The 20558-nt window shown below is 43.1% G+C and overlaps 1 long non-coding RNA gene across 6 annotated transcripts; it reads left to right on the top strand.

Moving 5' to 3' along the window:
• The first annotated feature begins 162 nt into the window (after window positions 1-162).
• Window positions 163-18692, top strand: LOC120890620 (uncharacterized). Of its 6 annotated transcripts, none has more exons than XR_013427398.1 (4): window positions 589-991; window positions 11649-11737; window positions 12881-13018; window positions 18407-18692. It is a non-coding gene; the product is annotated as an uncharacterized LOC120890620 (long non-coding RNA). The 6 variants fall into 6 exon arrangements; XR_013427395.1 differs by lacking the exon at window positions 589-991 and adding an exon at window positions 6235-8356 and having other exon boundaries at window positions 11637-11737; XR_013427396.1 differs by lacking the exons at window positions 589-991; window positions 12881-13018 and adding an exon at window positions 163-292 and having other exon boundaries at window positions 11637-11737.
• Window positions 18693-20558: the final 1866 nt, after the last annotated feature.

The following is a 20558-nucleotide window of genomic DNA, read 5'->3' as shown; positions in this document are numbered from 1 at the left end:
TGGTCTGCCTTGGCTTCGGTCACTCCAATCGCCCCAGACTCCTACAGCTGCTCGTGCCCAGAGCAGCCTCCGCCGGCCGCCGGGGCTGCTGCTACAGGGTCGCCACTCACTACCCTCAGCTTCCCAGGTTACCCCGAGCAGGCAGCGCTGTCTCCAGCTCGTCTCGTGCCCCCAGCGTGATGTGTCTTGCTGGTGGCGGCGCGGCAGCTGCGTTTTCTCCAGCAGCTCTGGCCCTCCTTCCGGCTCTCTGCCCCAGGCGGGAACTGCTCGCCCGAGGGGTGGATGCCCCGAGGTAAGGCGACCCCACAGCCGCCCTGGCAGAGCCCAGCACTGTACAGGGAAGCCCCTCCTCTCGAAAAGCAGGCCCGACACGCCCCTCCTCCACGCTGGAGCCTGGGCAGGGGGGAGGGGGAGGATGGGACTGGCGGTGCTCTCGCTGGTAGCGTAAATCCTCCTACCCCTCCACCCCTACTCTTACCCCCTCGCCCCACCAAGTATTATTCATCAAAACAACAGGGCGGCCATCTTTGAAAGGGATCACGTGACCCCGCCGGGGAGGCGGGGCTTCTAGCTCCGGGATGCCGCAGCCAATAGGCCGCGGGCGTCGCGCCGCCGATTTCCTCTCGCCTGCGTCCTCTCCTCGCCCCTCCCCCGCAGCAGCTCCCGGCGGGGAGCGTGGCTCGAGAGGCTGCGGGCGGGCGGGGAGCGGACCGGGGCGGGGCGGGGCGTTGCCGCGGCGACCGCGCGGGGGCGGCGGGCGCGGTAAGCGCAGGTAGGCTGTCAAGGAAAGGCCTGGGAAGGCCTGCGCCCGCCTGCGCCCGCCTGCGCACCACGGAGATGCGCCTGCAGGGGGCGCCCTCCTGCCCGAGGTTTGGGTTCCCGCGGCTCTGAGTTGTTCCCAGGCGCCTGCTGCTTAGTGACGTGGAGCTCTGAAACCCACCGCCGCCGGGCGCTTGCGCCCGCGGCTCAGCGGAGAAGGAAAACGGAAGACGTATCCTTCCTGCGGAGAGCTCGGCTGCTGCAGAGCCCTCGCTGCACTCCTCCCCTCCCCAGGAGAGTGCAATGGAGGAAAAGTCGCAAGAACTTCATTACTTTTATTTTGCTTTGGCTTTTTGGAGACACACTTTAAAAAAAAAAAAAAAAAAAAATATATATATATATATATATATATATATATATATATATTAAGCGTACTGCTAAATATGAAACAATAAATGAGAGACCCAAATAACTGAGAAGTGTGGACAGCCTCTGCAAGAAAGACATTTAAAAAACAGCCTGGGGCATAGTGGCGCCCGCCTGTAATGCCAGAGGCAGAAAGGTCACAAATTCGAGGCTAGCCTCAGCAATTTAGCGGATCCCTAAGCAACCCAGACCCTGTCTCAAAATATAACATAAAGAAGGGGCGGGGGCTAGGAATGTGGCTCAGTGTCTCAGCACCCTGGACTCAATCCCCAGTACCAATAAATAAATAAATATTTGATTTTTTAAAAAAGTAGCCTTACCCGGATAAGGACATAAATATTTTGTAACATGCAAATCTAAATTGAGTCCTCAAAGTAACAGTACCATGAAACCCAGACTTTGCCACAAAGAATATATTGTATTGGAAGGTTTACCAAACCATAATCTCAAAGGTTCCATTCCAGAATTAAGAGTTACAATTTATTTGTTACATGCTTAAAATAGGAACCTATTAAATTTGTTAGAAATTTGTGAGTAAAGTTACCACTGGTTCGGCGTGTTACCTGCTTTCCAGGAAAGGAATCTGTGTAGACAGAACTTTGTTTGGACCCCTGTTGACATAGTCGTTAATACATTCACTTCTCTTTTAAAAAGTCATTATTGCCGTATAATCTCACACCCCCTTTTTTATTATTTTTTTTTGTGGGGGGGGTACCAGGGATTGAACTCAGGGGCACTTGACCACTGAGCCACACCCAGCCCTATTTTGTATTTTATTTAGAGACAGGGAGAGTCTCCCTGAGTTTCTAAGCACCTCGCCTTTGGTGAGGCTGGCTTTAAACTCGTGACCCTCCTGCCTCAGCCTCCGGAGCCACTGGGATTACAAGCGTGTGCCACTGAGCCCAGCTATTCAAACCCCCTTTTAAAGTATACAGAGGCTGAGGCAGGAGGAGCACAAGTTCTGGGCCAGCCTCAGCAGTTTAGCAAGAACCTATCTATGAAAGAAAAAAAGTGAGAAAGTGAGAAAGTGAGAAAGTGAGAGAGAGAGAGAGAGAGAGAGAGAGAGAGAGAGAGAGAGAGAGAAGCAAGCAAGCTATGGTCAGGATTCACAGAGTTGTTCAACTGTCATTGCTCTCTAATTCCAGAACCTTTTCATCCCCCCAAGAGAAACCCTCTCCCTAACACATTAACAGTCACTTTTCTTTTTTTTTTTTTTTTTTTTTTTTTTAAAGAGAGAGTGAGAGAGGAGAGAGAGAGATAGAGAGAGAATTTTTTAATATTTATTTTTTAGTTCTCGGCGGACACAACATCTTTGTTGGTATGTGGTGCTGAGGATCGAACCCGGGCCGCACGCATGCTAAGCGAGCGCGCTACCGCTTGAGCCACATCCCCAGCCCCCAACAGTCACTTTTCATATCCCTCTCCTTCCAACCACTAATCTACCTTCTGTCTCTGTGGAGTTTCCTATTTTGGACTTTTTACATCAAGAGAATCACAAACTCTGTGACTTTTTGTGTCTGGTCTAAATTTAAAGTATGTTTTTAAGGCTCATCAGTGTTGTAGCACAGCAGGCACAGTGGTCCAGGCCTAACGCCAGCAGCTGGAGAGGCTGAGGCAGGAGGATCACAAGTTCAGAGCCTATCCAAAACAGCAAGATGCTGTCTCTAAATAAAATATAAAAAAAGAGCTGGGGATTTGGCTCAGTGGTTAAATGCCCTGGGATTAATTTCCAATACTATGTAACACATATTGGTATTTCTTTTTTTTTTTTCCTCATTACTGTGGATTGAACCCAGAGCTGCTGCACCACTGGGCCATATCCCCAGCCCTCTTTATTTCTTATTTATAAACAGAGTCTTGCTGGCACAGGATGGCCTCAAATTTGCAATCCTCCTGCTTCAACCATCAGTTGCTGGGATTACAGGTGATTGCTGACAAGTATTTCATTTCTTTAATGCCAAACAATGTCCCATTGCATGGCCATAACACCTTTTCATAGTTAATGGAATTTTAGGTCACTCTACCTTTGGGCTTTTCTGAATCATGCTGCGATAAACTTACCTATACAAGCGTTTGTGTATTTTTGTCTCTCTCGGGCAAATGTGGAAGAGGAATTTCTGAGTTGAGATTTTGAGGAACTTTCAGACTTTTCCAACCCAGCTGTACCATCTTACCTTCCCACCAGGAATGTGAGCATTCCAGCTTATTCACACTGTCTTTTTATTGTAGCCACACTAGAAGATGTGAAATGATCCCTCATTGTGGTTTTGTTTCTTGTTTCCCTAAGGGTTAAGGATGTTGAGGTTTTTTCATGTGTGACCTTTCTTTGGGAAAATATTCAAATCCTATGTGATTTTTAATTGGATTATTTATTTTTATTATTGAATTGTAAGAGCTCTTTTTTATATTCCAGAGACCAGTCCCTTATCAGATATATGGTTTGCATACCCTTTCTCCCATTCTGAGGACTTTTTTTCACTTTTTTGATGGTAAAAAATTTAATATGATGTCGTCCATTTTATCATTTTTTTTTGTCATTTGTGCTTTAGTTGTAATAGATTCACTTTACAAGGAATATTTAATCATTTAGTATTCAAATGTTATATTTAGGTATCCTTCCCACTGTGGTTGGAGAAAATAAAATCAGCAAAGTTAAATGGCTTGCTTCGAGTCAAATAGGAAATTATTAAAAATCTTGCTTCCTCTGAATTTGTTCCCCAAAATAAAAATAACTATGTGTATTACAAAGACATATTGTCTAGTATATAGTGGATTTTTTAAAAATGCAAGATAAAGCACTGATTACATATTTGTTTGCTGAATATTTTGCCACAGTATTCTGCTCCCTATAAATTTCATGTCCTGTCTGGTTTATAGGTGGTGCAGTTTGTGATTTCTGACATTTGAATTTTTCTGAGTTGAATTTTTTTTTTTCTTGCAATACTGGAGTTTGAACATAGACCTCATGAATTCTAGGGAAGTGCTATACCAGTGAGTTACATTTCCAGCCCTGATCATTTTATTTTATTTTCAATCAGGGTCTTGCTATATTACCCAGGCTGGCCTTGAACTTGTGATTCTCCAGCCTAAGGCTCCTAAGTAGCTGGGAATACAGGCATGCACTATAAGGTAATATTGTAGAGTCACAAAAATTAGACATGAGGTCTCTTTGGCTGTCTAATTTTCTTCCCAGGGTTCTTTTACGAGTTGAATCCCTCTAATACATTTTTTATTGCCTCTTCAGCTGTGTTCCAACATATGTGATCATTTCACAATTTTCCTTAGGGGAAACTCTCCCACAACCTTATGAATAACTGCCTCAGAGCTGTTTGTGATAGACAGCCCATACATTGTTTTGCTCATTTTCTTCCATTTGAATATATTTTCCCTTTGGAACATGTGAAATCATCTCTTTGCCTCACTAAGGAACAACCAAGCTTCAAGATCTTCAACAAATTCGTTCTTAGAATTACTTGGATGTGAGTAAAAATATTTCTTTTCTAATTTTCTGTAGAGGTACTGGTGATTAAACTCAGGTCCCTGCACAAACTAGGTGCTTTACCACTGAGCTACATCCCCTGCTCCCAAAATACTTTTTTAAACTAATAACTGATAAAGGAAGAGCCCATAAAACAACCAAATCATGAAAGGGAAAATTAAAGTATATTTAGGGCAGGATTTTCTTATTTTAAAAGGGTAAAGGTGTTTGGTTTATGTTTACTTTTATGTGATAATAAAAAATAGCCTCCATTAGAATTTGTAACCTGGGGCTGGGGATATGGCTCAATTGGTAGCACCGCTCGCCTGGCATGCTTGCGGCCCGGGTTCGATCCTCAGCACCACATACAAACAAAGATGTTATGTCCGCCAATAACTAAAAAATAAATAATAAAATTAAAAAAAAAAAAAGAATTTGTAACCTTTTAGAATAACTACCAGGACTTAGCCCTGTGAGAATGGACTTTTGATCTGACACTTAAATATAGCATGTGTGAGCCTAAGCAACTCCATCTTAAAACTCCAGTTTGAAACCTGCAGTCTCACCAGGCACAAAGCCCTCCAGTGTGGCCCTCAGACACAAACAAGTCACTCCCCCCACCCTGATCAACTCAGAGTGAAGTCTCAGGCAGGCAGTTCTGGCCCAATAAGAGGGAAAGGTGAAAAGATCAAGGTGGGGACCACCAGACCAGATGATTTAACCCCAGAGTAAGTGATACACTGAGAAATCCATTGGTAGCTGATAAAGATTGAAAGGTAGGGGGTCAAAAGCCCCCAGATCTGGTATAAATAGTGGAGCAAACGAACAGACATTCAGCCAGCCACACTGATACCCTCACACTGAGAGCCTGATGAGGACCTGAACTCACACCCCAACACTATTCATCATTGCCTGATCCTCTGCGTCACGGCTCTCAAACTCTACAGCCACATCTTGACCCTGCTGAGAGATGCAACTTCTCCCTAGGACTGCCACCTCAGCCAGCCATCAGTGTAATTTTAGGCACCCGCGACAAAAAGGAGGCAGGTAAAAAAGTAGCTGAACAAGGCTTTATTGAGATTTGCTCCCGGGCAAGACCCTCCCTTCCAACACAGCCTCGGGGTGGGGTAGAAGTCTCACCCAGGATCAGCCGGATTGGAATTTTAATAGGTTTAGGGCAGAAAGGGAGGGCTTGGGACAGGAAAAGGAGGCTTTTAGAGTCCCTTGTCCTCCTGGTCGGGGTTCTTGCTGAGATCCATGTCCCTCCAGGATTGGTCAGGAGACCCCCCTGATTGATAGATGGTTAGGAGGCACTGTCACTGCTTGTCTGTTGGCGCCTGATGGGTTGTTCTTTCGCGCGGGCACAGGTTGCCTGGTACTTTGTTCCCTTAGCACCTCAAACCAACCTAACTGTCAGCTCCACCCTAGGAGAAGCCTGCCTTGGTTCCTGACCTGATCACCGAGGTCTGAGTGAGTGTGCATCTGCTGGACTTAGAGCCTAAGGCTTGAGACTTTTGATCTGACACTTGAGCTTAGCATGCGGAGGGAATGCCTGTTATGAGTAAGTGTGTTTGCAGTGCTTAGAATTAATCTAGAATTATTTGCTGTGAATTGACTCTACCTCTTGCAGTGACTAGCATTAAGGATTGTCATTTCCTTGATTAAAAACCTATAGAGTGAAATTGTATTGGGTGATTTGAGGGACTAAAGCATTGACTAGGGCAGAAACGCGTGGATATTCTTTATTTCTCCCCCTGGACGGCATAAGTTGCACCTTTGGCCCATCACAACAAGCGCTCACTGGGTTGAAGTTTGTTTTCCTGAGCTGGAGACCACTTGTCTATCATGCACAAGGCCCTGGTTTCAAGCCCCAGCACTGCCAAATAAAAATAAAAATTGCCTTCCTAGTGAGATAGAAAGCTAGACCTAGCAAACTTCCTGATATTGATCACCTACATTTGTGAATATGCTCTGTCTTCTGTACTGCCATCAGAAGGCAACCCCTTCACCTGAACTCTGGGTCCCTTCCCCTCTCCCTTTAAGGACATTGCCCTCACACTTATCCCTTCTCTTCTCTACCATCAATGCCTCCTGCCCGCTGCACACATCCCTGTGGTAGAGTTTTAAAAGCCTGCTATGGTCTGAATGTCTGTCAACCACCCTCATATGTTTCATGTGTTGAAACCCAACCCCCCAAAGTGACAGTACTTAGAGTTGGGACCTAGAAGAGGTGATAAGGCCATTACAGTTCTTTTCTCATGAGCTGGATTAGTGTCCTTATCAAAGAGACCTGAGAGAGCTTGTTTACCTCTCCCACGTGAGGACACAGCCATGATCTTGAACTTCTCAGCCCCCAGAACAGTGAACAATACATTTCTATTTTTTATGAATTGCCCAATTAGCCAGGCTCAGTAGCACCTGCCTATAATCCCAGCAGTTTGGGAGGCTGAGGCAGGAGAATCATGAGTTCAAAGCCTCCGTAATTTATTGAGGCCTTAAGTAACTCAGTGAAACCCCATCTCTAAATAAATTATTAAAAAGGGCTGGGGATGTAGCTTAGTGGTAAAGAGCTCCTGGGTTCAATCCCCATCCTCCACACCTCAAAAAGAGAGAAATTGGGAGAAATACCTGGGTTCGGTGGTGCACACATGTAATCACAGTGACTCAGGGGACTGAGGCGGGAGGATCACTAGTTTGATGCCAGCTTGAGCAACTTGACAAAATCTTGTCTTAAATTTAAATAAATAAATGGCTAGGGATGGAGCTCAGTGGTAGAGTGCTTGCCTAGCATGTGCAAAGCCCTGGATTCAATCCTCAGCACCATAAATAAATAAATGGGAGAAATATAGCACATCTTGTATATATGTTTGAGAATTCACAAAAGAGAGGAGAAAATTGAAGATTTAGAGTAAAAGTAGAATTAATGAGAGCATTACTGTTGGATTCTTTACATTATTGGTTGGATTCTATACATTATCTGAATCCTAGGCTTCCTAAAATCTATATTTTTTTATTTCACTTCCTCTTGGAAAAAAACTTTTCTTTGTTTTTTTGTTTTGTTTTGTTTTGTTTTTTTATGGTGCTGAGGATTGAACCCAGGGCCTTGTGCATGCAAGGCAAGCACTCTACCAACTAAGCTATATCCTAGCCCAAAATCTTTTCTTTGATGAAGTTATTGTGGACTAGATCTGGTCTGCCATTGTTGTGGATTTGGTGCTAGCAATTTTTTAGATTTTTATCCTTCTTCTTGCATATAACAAGGCAGTGTGCTCAAAAGGACTACCTACTGAATTAGGAGGCATCTGGCCTGTTATAGCCAGATGCTGCGCATGACAAGCACGTAGACAACCATACATAGCATCTGGCTATAGCCATTGGTATTACCTATGATTGAGTTAAAGCCTCTAAATGTTATTGTTTGAAATTCACATGTGCCGCTCCTTACTTGGGCTTAGATTTGGAATTCCTCTTGCTTGGGGCAGGACTTTATTTCTGTAGGGCTGCACAGTTGTGCCTAATGATAGGTCCTTTGCTGCTCTCAGCAAATGTGGTTGCCAAAGCCAGGAAACATAAGCCAGTGCTGCTGACTCAGTCCCTCAGCTATTCTTATATCTGCTAACCACTTATCGAACACCATAATGGACAAAGACCCGGCAAGATGCGAAGATGAGTTAGTGAATCATGACTCGCCAGGTATGACCCTGCTGGTAAGGGACGTACGTTCAAGGAGACACAAAGCACACTGAACTATAATACACAGTAGAAACTCTTGAATGTCATAAAATTTCAAAGAAAGTACTAAAAGAGTCCAGAGGAAAAAGAGATATCACTTCAGGTTTGGAGGATATAGCTTCAAACTGACTAAAAGCAGGCAGATATTTTAAAGGAAATATACCCAATCAACCTCCTTCAGTGATCTGAATATTTCCCACATTTTGGCGATGGGAGTGTAACTCAGTGGTAGAGTACATGCCTAGCATGTTCAAAGCCCTGGGTTTGATCCCTAGCACCACTAAATAAATAAATAAATAGGGGTGTGTGTGTGTGTGTGTGTGTGCACATATGCATATTTTTCCCTTTAAAACACAAAAATTCACAGGAATTATGAGGCATACCTGTAATCCCAGCAACTAGGGAAAATGAGGTAAGAGGATCACAAGTTGGAGGCTAGCCTCAGCAATGTAGCAAGATCCTGTCTCAAAATAAAACATCAAAAGGGCTGGGAACGTAGCACAGTGTAAGAGCACCCCAGATTCAATCCCCAGTACCACCAAAATAATAAAAACAGTAGGAACAATAATAATAAAGGAGAAAGGGATGAACATGGTGAATGATAACTGCTCACATGACATGAAACCCATCACATCAGATGCAAGGGGTTTGAGGAGAAAGGCAACGTACATAATATTGAAAACTGAAGAATACTGTCTACTGTTTTCCCTCTCCTTCCTTTCTGTTAATATTTCCAATAGCTCCAAATATGTTGTGACTGGTGTCACAACAGACCCAGGAGAAGCAGGAAGAAATCGTGCATTCAATTTTGAAAACTATCCAAAAATATATGACTTAGGGCTGGGAATATAGCTTAGTGTAGAGTGTATGCTTTGCGTACATGAGGCCCTGGGTTCAATCCCCAGCACAACAAAGGGAAAAAAAAATAAAGGCAAAGAAAACAAGGCGTGTATACAATTTTATTTTATAAGAGAGAAGGATAAGAGAACATATTCCCACCTCCCCCCGCATCCAGCAGTATGTGTGTGTGTGTGTGTGTGTGTGTGTGTGTGTGTGTAAGACATAACAGAACTGTTATAAAGAAGGTAAATCAGCCACATAAATTGTAAAACAGAAGACCTGTTTCTATTTTTATGCAACCACTTAAAATCCACAAGTTTTCATCAATGTTATGTCTTTGTATTAGGAGATACACAAATACTTATAAATAAACCTACTTTATTTGAACACTTATTTAATTGGGTATTTATAGTAGCTTTTTTTATATTTATCACTATTGATACATGTTTAAAATGAGTTCCAGGATGCAGTTTTCTTTGCATAATTCTGAGAAGCAAGCAGGTTTCTAAATGATGTTCTAGTATATTTCTCTGCATTTGGACTTTTATGAGGTACGCCTGGGTTCTCAAAAATTGCACCCAGAGTAAAATAGCTGAACAAACCATTGAAGAAAAAATTTTAACTCTTGCTTATTTGCTCAGGAATATCTTTTTCTCTCTTTTATTTATTTATTTTAAAAATATTTTTAATTGTAGATGGACCCAATACCTTTATTTATTTATTTTTATATGGTGCAGAGGATCAAACCCAGTGCCTCACATGTGTTAGGCAAGCACTCTACCACTGAGCCACAACCCCAGCCCTTCTTCTCTCCTTAAAAAAAAAAAAAAAAAATTCTTTTCATTGTGCAATTATATGCACACAGGAAAGTGCATATAAATATTTATAAAGTAAAACCTGTATAATTCCCAAACTAACCAAGGAATCTAGCATTGCCAAACCTCACTCACGTCCCGATCACAGCCTGACCCTTGCATCTAGAGGGTTATTATCCTGGCTTGCAATTGCAATTGCATTAACACTGAGCCACAACCCCAGCCCTATCATAACCTTTTATTCACAGTTCTCTTGAACGTATCTTTCTAGGTTTCAGTAATGAAAGATCATGCTGCTATGCATATATATTTACACATATATAAATATATACATTACATATATAAAAATATATTTTTATGGCCATACTGGGGATCAAACCCGGGAGGACTCTACTACCAAACTACACCCTCAGTCCCTTTTCATTTTTTGTTTTGAGACAAGTTTTGCCAAGTTGCCCAGACTGGTCTTGAACTCATGACCCTCCTGCCCCAGCCTCCCAAGTTGCTGGGATTACAGGTGTGTGCCACTGTACATGGCTTGTTCCACATATTTTCATTTTCAAATCCCGGTATAATTAGGCATATGTTTCCCCCTTGTCTTCTTGTAAATAACATTGTCTTGGGAAGAGAATGTAACTCAGTGGTGGAGTGTGTACTTAGCTAAGCATGTACTGGGCCTGACAACACCAAAAATAAAGAAAAAACTTAGTCTCTTTATTTGATGGATTTACCACATTACCACTTCCAATGTTTTATATATATATATTTTTTTTTTTTAATTTTTCTCCCTCCCTCCACTTCTTCTCCCTTTTCATGGTTTTTAAATTGATACACGAAAACATAAAAGTTGTACATATTAATGTGGTACCATGTAATGTTTGATACGTTTACATATTGCATAATGGCTCTTGTAGGGGTTCTTTGGGCAAAACTAGGGATTGACCCCAGGGGCACTCTACCACTAAGCCATACCCCCAGCACTTTTCATTTTTTCTTTTGAGACTGGGTCTCAAAAGTAATTGAGGCTGGGCTGGGTGCATTGGCACACGTCTGTAATCCCAGCGGCTCAGGGGTCTGGGACAGGAGGATTGCAAGTTCACAGCTAGCCTCAGCAAAGGCGAGGTACTAAGCAACTCAGTGAGACCCTGTCTCTAAACAAAATACAAAATAGGGCTGGGGGTGTGGCTCAGTAGTCAAGTGTCCCTGACTTCAATCCATGGTACCACAAAAATAATAATAATAATAATAATAATAAAGCTGCTGAGGCTAGCCTCAAACTGGTGATCCTCCTGCCTCAGCCTCCAGAGTCACTGGGTTACAGGTGTGTGCCACCATGCCTGGCCCTCTTTGGTAATATTTAAATAATGTTAAACATATTTATCTCGTCAAACATTTATCATTTCTTTGTGGTGAAAATTTTCAAAATCCTTTTTTAAAACTTTGTTAAATGCATGGTACATTACTGTTCCCTATTGTGCACCAGTGTTTTTTTTGTGGCTTATTTACACTCATGTGTTTGAATACATATTGTGTATTTAACATTGTGTGTTTAATATTTAGAATATGTGTTATTTCCTTAATCCCAGGATGTTATTCAGTGCCAGTCAAAGTGCAGGATGAGGGGACACTTACACAGGATGGGAGAACAACAACAGAGAACACAGCAGTCACCACGGTGGGCTCAAGAGTGAGTACAAGGGGCTGGGGATGTGGCTCAAGCGGTAGCACGCTCGCCTAGCGTGCGGCCCAGGTTTGATGCTCAGCACCACATACAAACGAAGATGTTGTGTCCGCCGAGAACTAAGAAAAAATAAATAAATGTTAAAATTCTCTCTTTCTCTGTCCCCCTCTCTCTCTCACTCTCTCTTTAAAAAAAAAAGAGTGAGTACACGTCAGTGGCTGAGCATCTCCAGCCTTCACTCCTTATTCTATAATTTACCTTATTTATTCTGCAGTTTAGATATCAAGGTATCTCGCAATGCTATTGAGGAGCATGTCCCTAAGGAGTCCTTAGGAAGCAAGTAACAAAACCTAACTCAAACTGGCTTAGCCCCTTAGGACTTTATTGAACCACCTGTGATCCCAGCGGTTGGGGAGGCTGAGTCAGGAGGATCCTAAGTTCAAGGTCAGTTTCAGCAAATCAGTGAGGCCCTAAGCAACTAAGTGAGACCCTGTCTCTTAAAAAAAAAGGGGGGGTGGTGGTGCTGGGGATGTGACCCAGTAGTAAAGCACCCATGGTTCAATCTCTAGTTCAGAAAACAAGGTAGAGGGGTCTGGGGATGTGGTTCAAGCGGTAGCGAGCTCGCCTGGCATGCATGGGGCGCTGGGTTCGATCCTCAGCCAGCACCACATAAAAAAACAAAGATGTTGTGTCCACCGAAAAATTAAAAAATAAATATAAAAAAAAACAAGGAAGAAAGAAAAGTAGGGGATAGGAGGTGGGCAGAGGAGAATAGAAAGAGAGTGAAACTTCTTTCTACCTTTAGTAAAAGAAGAAGAGCAAAAAGGAGGAGGAGGAGGAGGAGGAGGAGGAGGAGGAGGAGGAGGAGGAGGGAGGGAGGGGAAGCACACTTCCCTCTGACTGTTATTGAACCAGGCCCATTTCGCCTGCTACACAATATGCCCATCACTGAAGTGAAGAGTACTGTAAGAGTTTGTCAGGCAGCCAAGTGCAGATACAAGAGAGTAAGTCAAATCTGCCTCCCCCAGGCTAGCGGTTAGAGGTATTTATAGGATAAAGGACAGTGATTTAAGGAGTGGGGAAAGGTGACTGAAGGTAAGGTGATCAGTGGTCTGCACAGGTGTAGTCAATATTCATCTCTCTTCATAGGATTCATGTTCAGGAAATGAAAGCAGCAGCAGGGTCTGAGAGCAGGTTTCTTGACATTGAGAGGTCATCCATTGGACAGCTGCACAGGCCCAAGCAGGAGTCAGTAGTTTCAACAAAAGCAGCCTTCAACATTTGCAGGTATATGGATGGAGTTGGAGAATATCATGCTAAGCAAAATAAGCCAATCTCAAAAAACCAGGAGCCAAATATTTTCTCTAATAAGTGAATGCTAATCCATATGGGGAGGGGTGCATGGGCTAAGTGGAGGAACTTTGGATGGGGCAAAGGGGAGGGGGGAAGGGGGCAAAGGGGTATGAAAGATGGTGGAATGAGACAGACCTCATGACTCTAGATACAGGTATGATTGCACGAATGGTGTGACTCTACTTCATGCACAATCAGAGAAGTGAAAAATTCTGCCCCATTTGTGTACAATGAATCAAAGAGCTTTCTAGCCAGGCATGGTGCACACCTGTAATCCCAGCTTCTCAGGAAGGTGAGGCAGGAGGATCCCAAGGATGAGGCCAGCCTCAGCAACTTAGTGAGACCTTGTCTTAAAATTAAAAAAAAAAAAAGAGTAAAAAGAGCTGAGATGGAGCTCAGTGATAGAGTGCCCCTGGGTTCAATCCCCAGTACCACAAAAAGGAAGGGAGGAAGGGAGGGGTCTTCAAGTCCCTGGGAAGTAACAGGCAATCATCATCATCTTCCCATACATCAGAGGTGTTGCCTATAGCAAAACTGGTGGGAGATTATTAATATATTTCTCAGCTGCATGACCTCCAAAATTAGTGGCTTTTAAAGCCAACGAAAAGCAAATAATTAAACGCAGGTAGAGCCAGAGGTTTTATTCAGCTTTCTCCCTGGTTTCATGATTGGGCCAACTGTGTTCACGTTCCTTGTCCCTGAGCCAATCAGTTAAAGATGTTGGAAATGCCGACCATGACAACCAGTCAGGGCCCACCTACAGCACAAGGGTGCGGCCAGCCCCACTCCAGTCACGGCTGAGGCAAAATGGGAGGACCACAATGTCCCTTCCCCACACCCATGCACAAGAGTGCAGGGCTCAGTGTACTGAGCGCCCCACGGTAGGTGCTCATTGTCCCCTGGCAGCCAGCGTCACAATCTGCCTGTCATCCATTATACTAAAATAAGCACTTGCCCCAGTGAAGAGAGAAATCTGCAGCTCCTCCCAGAAACAAAAGTTTCCCTATAGTTTTATGACTGTTGGAAAACATTTTCGAGGAAGGAATAGGCTTGGGAATGTACCTGTTACTTACAGCCTAGACCAAAAGCCCGTTTATTGTTACTGATGAGAAAACTCCATTTATTGTCTGCCTTGGTGGCTCCTGCTCTTAATTCCAGGTACTCGGGAAAGGCAAGAGGACCACTAAATTGTGAGACCTTGTTTAAAATTAAAAAAAAAAAAAAAAAAAAACAATTCTAAGAAAAAGCTGGGTTGTAGCTCTGTGGTAGAGGACAAAAAAAAATTTTTTTTTGCAAGGACCCCAAAATATTGCACCCAGAAGTTATATTTAAATACTAGTGTGCATATTGAGTACTCAACAGCAAAACTTTTTTTTAAGAGAGAGAGAGAGAATTTTAATATTTATTTTTTAGTTTTCGGCAGACACAACATCTTTGTATGTGGTGCTGAGGATAGAACCCGGGCCACACGCATGCCAGGCGAGCGCGCTACCGCTTGAGCCACATCCCCAGCCCCCAGGCTTGTTCTTGAGGCTCAGCCATGGTCCCAAGTTCCTTTATGGTTCCCCCTCTGCAGCCTGCAACCTCTATGTTCTTCTCTGGCGCTTCCCTTCAAGGATGGAGTCATTAGAGTACACATGTCTTTTCCCATTATTCCCACTTAAAATCCTGAAATCTATTCAGATCAGACCATGTCGAGCCATATATAACAAAAAAAAAAAAAAATCCACGAATTGAGGGCTGGGGTTGTGGCTCAGCAGTAGAGTGCTTGCCTTTTATTATTCATAGATTAAGAAGGCTTTTTCCAGCTTCACGATTCATTTATTGGATTGGCAATGATCCTTTCCTTACCCACATTTACACATCTGAAATTTCTCCTAGTCACATCTGGGTACCTTCTTGTAAAAGTCTGTTTTGGCAAAAAACTCTATTAGGTCAATTTAGCAGGAACCACCCCACCCCCCCAGATATCTGATGCGGTTCCTCATCCACCACCTCCTCCAGGGGGTTTCTAATCTCCCGGGCCTGTCTTCAGCAAGAATCCTAGTGGTGGGCAGCGAAGGTGGGGGTGCGGGTGAGGGGTGGGGGGGATGTGGGCTGAGGCTGTGGCTCAGCGGTAGCACACTTGTCTGAAATGCATGAGGCACTGGGTTCTATCCTCAGCACCACATACAAATAAATAAATAAATAAAGGTCCATTGGCAACTAAAAAAAAAAAGAATCCTAGTAGGTCAGCTTATCCGGAAGCCCCCTTACCCCTGAAATGCCCTCTAAAGAACTGTCCATCCACAGACACCCACCCTGTTCCTTGGCTTGCTTGCCCTAGCTGTATTTGGAGGTGAGCTCAGTCTCTCTCCTCCGATGTCAAATCCTACTGCAGTGGGCCCTCTACCTGCCAGAAAAGTCTTCTGGGCATGGTGGCACATACCTACAATCCCAGCAGCTTTAGAGGCTGAGGCAGGAGGATCTCAGTTCAAATGGCGATGCTGCTAAGCAACTCAGTGAGACCCTGTCTCTAAATAAAATACAACAAATATGGCTGGGGATGTGGCTCAATGGTTGAGTGCCCCTGAGTTCAGTCTTCGGTGCCCACTCCCCCCACCCTACCCCCACACACAAAAAAGAATGTCCTCAACACCTTCAACCCTTTCTTGTCATTCTTTTTTTTTTTAATATCTTTATTTTATTTATTTATTTTTATGTGGTGCTGAGGATTGAACCTAGGAGAAGTGTCATTGGACAATTTTTTTTAAGTTAGTACCTGTATATATAAGGGACTGTTTTCAAATTTTATGAATATTTCTATAAATTTTCAGAGATGGCCTGTGAGATTTCAGGGCACTTCTTCAAGTTTTCATAGGCTATGATGAATGATAATGCTCTGAATCAAAATGACATACATTAGCCAAGTTGGATTTGCTGTCACCATGGCATATTATGATTTATTGTAATTCTACCAATGTCTGTATTTTATGTAGATTAACCATAGATTTAAGCATTTTGTTTTACTCCCTTTTATTACTTGAATGAGCAATTCAAAAATTTATTCACTGTACCTATTCATTATAAATTATGAAATTATAAATTATGCTTTTGGGTATGACTTAAAAGTTTCCTTTGTTAAATGTACTTCTCAATGTCAGAATATTATATTTTAAAAAATATTTTTATTAGTTATTTATGGACCTTTATTTATTTATTTGTTTGTTTATATATGGTGCTGAGAATTGAACCCAGTGCCTCACACATGCTAGGCAAGCACTGTACTACTGAGCCACATCCCAGTCCCAGAATACTATATTTTTATTTTTTTGGTACCCGGGACTGAACTCAGAGCACCTGACCACCGATCCACATCCCTGGCCCTATTTTTATGTTTTCTTTAGAGACAGGGTCTCACTGAGTTGCTTAGCACCTTGCTTTTGCTGAGGCTGGCTTTGAACTCATGGTCCTCCTGTTCTCAGCCTCCTGAGCTGCTGGGATTACAGGTGTGCGCGATCATGCCTGGCAGAATGGTGTATTTTTTTTTTTAATATTTGTTTTTTAGTTTTCGGCGGACACAACATCTTTGTTTGTATGTGGTGCTGAGGATGGAACCAGGGCCGCACGCATGCCAGGCGAGCGTGCTACCGCTTGAGCCACATTCCCAGCCCCCTTTTTTTTTTTTATTGGTTGTTCAAAACATTACAAAGCTCTTGACATATCATATTTCATACATTTAAAACATCTTATGTCTTCATATGACAAAATAACTCTTCCTATATTTTATTTTCTCATTCTACTGAATGATTCTGACATGTCTTTCCAAACATTAGGTAAAGTTGCAAAGTATGTCAATGTAAAATAATAATGGAGAGCTAGATACTCCAAAGAATTCAGGAATAGCAAGGGATTGTGACCTGGGACAGGCATGCCTTGGTGAACCATTTGTGCGTTCAAAGAGGTTGAGGTATAGGGAAGCTGCTAAAGATAAAAGGGGGATGACGGCATAAATTGTTTTGAAATAAAGACCATTGTTGCTTTTTTTTTTTTTTTTTTTTTTTGTCTTTTTGATACTAAGAGTCAAATCTAAGGCCTCAAGTATGCTAAGCCAGGGGTCTATCACTGAGCTATATCCTCACCTCCTGGAATACTGCATTTTTAGGGAGTTCCTTGGGTCTCATCATGGGCATGATGCAGGGATTCCTGGTGATGGGTCTTCTTACTCCCTGTGTGCATGTTGATGGCTCCTTCTTTATGACCTTTTGGCTCCATTTTGTTATAGTTTGACATTGGTGACTCTATTCGGACATCAGTAACTGCCACAAGTATGATAATATGTGTATATGTGTGTGTGTGTGTGTGTGTGTGTGCGTGCGTGTGTGTATTTGGGCTGGGGTATAGTTCAGTGGAAGAGCTCTTGCCTAGCATGTGCAAGGCCCTCAGTTCAATCCCCAGCCCTGCAAAATAATTAATTAACTAATTAATTAATTAAATAACAGGGGCTGGGGATGTGGCTCAAGCAGTAGCGCGCTCGCCTGGTATGCGTGCAGCCGGGTCCAATCCTCAGCACCACATACAATGATGTTGTGTCCGCCGAAAACTAAAAAATAAATATTAAAATTCTCTCTCTCCTTCTCTCTGTCTCTTAAAAAAAAAAAAAAAACCTTTCCTTGTCTATTCGTAGTTTCTGATGGTGGCTGCAAACATTGGTGTTCCTTAACTGCTACCTGTAACTGTGCCTGTGTTGTCACATGCCACCATTCTCTCTGTCTCTGTTTTCACATGACATTTCTTTCATTAAAAAAAATAATGATTAAATAACAATAGAAGTTGAACATGATAGCACATTTCCCATAGTCAGCTACTCAAGGTGTTAGCAAACCCAAGCCTGTCTGCTCATCACCCAAAGCCAGAGAGTTGGTAGGAAGGGATTCAGATTTATTCAAGGGCTGGTAGCCTGAGGAGATGGAGGAGGGATCTATCATTGCCCCATAAAAGACCCTCTTGGGGGAACTCAGGTACAGAAAAGTGTTTTCATAGGGAGGTTAGGGAGGTGCAGAGGGACAATGAGCAGGAAGGCTATATACTGAGGGGGGTTCTTATCATCCAGGGTGTATGTCTCCTCCCTCCCCTTGGTGAAAACTGCAATGGACTTGACCTCCTAAAGCTAGTTCCTTAGACATTAATTTTCTGCAAGCGAAGCATCATCTAACATATTCTGATATAATCTAAAGGTCAGCAAGCGTTCTGGGTTTTTTTAAAAATCTAAACAAAGATAACTTGACAGTTTACATCTTAATCATTTAAGTGTTTTTTTTTTTTGTTTGTTTGTTTTTTAAGAATTTAGAATGCTGGGCAAAAGGAGGGGAAGAATCTCTGCAAAGGACAATTCCTAAAGGAACAGCCACCAGTACAAGAAAACTCAGGTGGGAGCATCACTTGAGCCCAGCGTTTCAACCCCTTCGCAAATAAATACAGTAAATAGGGGCTGGGGATGTGGCTCAAGCGGTAGCACACTCGCCTAGCATGCGTGCGGCCCGGGTTCGATCCTCAGCAGCACCACATACCAACAAAGATGTTGTGTCCACCGAGAACTAAGAATAAATAAATAAATGTTAAAATTCTCTCTCTCTCTCTCTCTCTCTCTGTCCCCCCCTCTCTCTCATTCTCTCTTTAAAAAAAAAAAATACAGTAAATAAAAATATATGTAATTGGTTTTTATCCCTGATTTTGGCTCCGAACTCCTAAAATTCTTAGACTTTTCTGAGCCATAGAAGTGTCTTTCAATATTTGTAATAATCCCCTTTAGAAGGCACCAGAGTCAATGCTACTGAGATGATTCAGGAGGGAAGCTGCTCACCAGAAAGACCAACACTCAATTGGAGGATGGAAACTCAGCCTCACCCTGAGGTTCTGGAGGAAAAGGGAGCTGGAGATTGAGCTCTATAAACTTTCTGGCCGGGAATTGAACTCAGGGGCACTCAACCACTGAGCCACATGCCCAGCCTTATTTTCTATTTTATTCAGAGACAGGGTCTCTAAATTGCTGAGGCTGGCTTTGAACTCGTGATCCTACTATCCCAGCCTCTCGAGCTCCTGGGATTACAGGCATTTACCACCACACCAGCTCTATAAACATTCTTGAACAATGGGGTTCAGAGAGTTTCTAGATGGGTGAGCAATCCAATTGTAGGGAGGAGGTGCAGCTGGAGAGGGCAGGAAACTCAGCACCCCCTCTCACATCTCATTGGACTATGCCTGAGCTGTATCTTTTGTCATAACCAACAAACTTAAGCAAAGTGTTTTCCTGGGTTCTGTGAGCTATTCTATCAACTACTGAACCTAAGGGGGCAACATGAGAACCCCTGAACTTATAGTTGGCTGGACAGAACGATGGGTAGTCTGGGCACCTGTTATCAAAAGCTTTGTCCCTGTCCCTGATGCCAATCCAATAATGAAGACAGGTTTTGAGAAAAAAGAAAAAGAAGTTTTATTGCTTTGCTAGCAAAGGAGAAACACAGGGGACTTCTGTCCCAGAGGCTGTGATTGTCCCCATCAGAGGGAGAAGAAGGTTTTTAAAGAGGTGATTCCTGTTTCCTGAGGAATAATTCAAGGATGTGTCGGGTTTTATTAGATTATAGAGAAAAGATTAGGAAGAAGAAGACCAGAGAGAAGAAGGTCAGGGAGGAGAAAAAAAAAGTGTCAGTTTTAGAGTAACAAGGGCTAGATTCAAACTTGCTGAGGGCCATTGTCAAGTAGGAATGACGCATCGAAATTTCCTTGCCAAGCGTACCCCATGCTGCTTGGGTTTGATCCCTAGCACCACACAAAAATAAATAAATAATAATAATAAGGGCATTATGGGACATTGCATGCATGCTTTAATAAGGTGACCTTGCTCAAGGACCAGGGCGGATCCGGGTTTAGAGCTGATCAGGTTTGAGGAAGTAACCGGCTCCTTGAGTTTAAGGCGTTGCCAGTTTAAGACAGTGGGTTTTAGGGAAGTTGGAGGTTGAAGATTATTGCTGGGATTAGGGTGTTCCTGCTGCTTGTTCCCGTTGAGTTCTCGTGAGATTAAAAATAGGATTTGGAGATAGCCTCGTGGAGTAGGTGAATTGTGCGGGAGGCGGCAGAACGCGATTGCCCCTGGACCTGTGTGGAGGCGGTGTGAGAGTGGGAATAAAGAATTGCTGTTTGAACCTACAAAGGTGTGTGGTGGCTCGTGATTCTGGTGCCAAGCCGAGACCTTGGCACAAACCATGAAGTGAACCAGTGTTACCCAGTTTGCAGCTAGAATCTGAAAGGAGAGCAGTCTTGAGGGACTGTCACCTTAAGGGGTACTGAGGAGGTATCGTCAAAGGCAGAGAAGATCTCTACTTGAAACTTCAAGGCTCTTAACACATGGCACAGAATAATTTAAGGATGTGTCGGGTTTTAGAAAAGAGGAAGTACTTTAATAGAAAATGACAGTTGAAGCTGGGTGCAGATACAC

Source organism: Ictidomys tridecemlineatus, chromosome 11, assembly GCF_052094955.1.
Source record: "Ictidomys tridecemlineatus isolate mIctTri1 chromosome 11, mIctTri1.hap1, whole genome shotgun sequence".
Taxonomy (NCBI): domain Eukaryota; kingdom Metazoa; phylum Chordata; class Mammalia; order Rodentia; family Sciuridae; genus Ictidomys; species Ictidomys tridecemlineatus.
The sequence above is the reverse complement of the archived record's forward strand: the minus strand, read 5'-3'. Positions and strand labels throughout refer to the sequence as shown.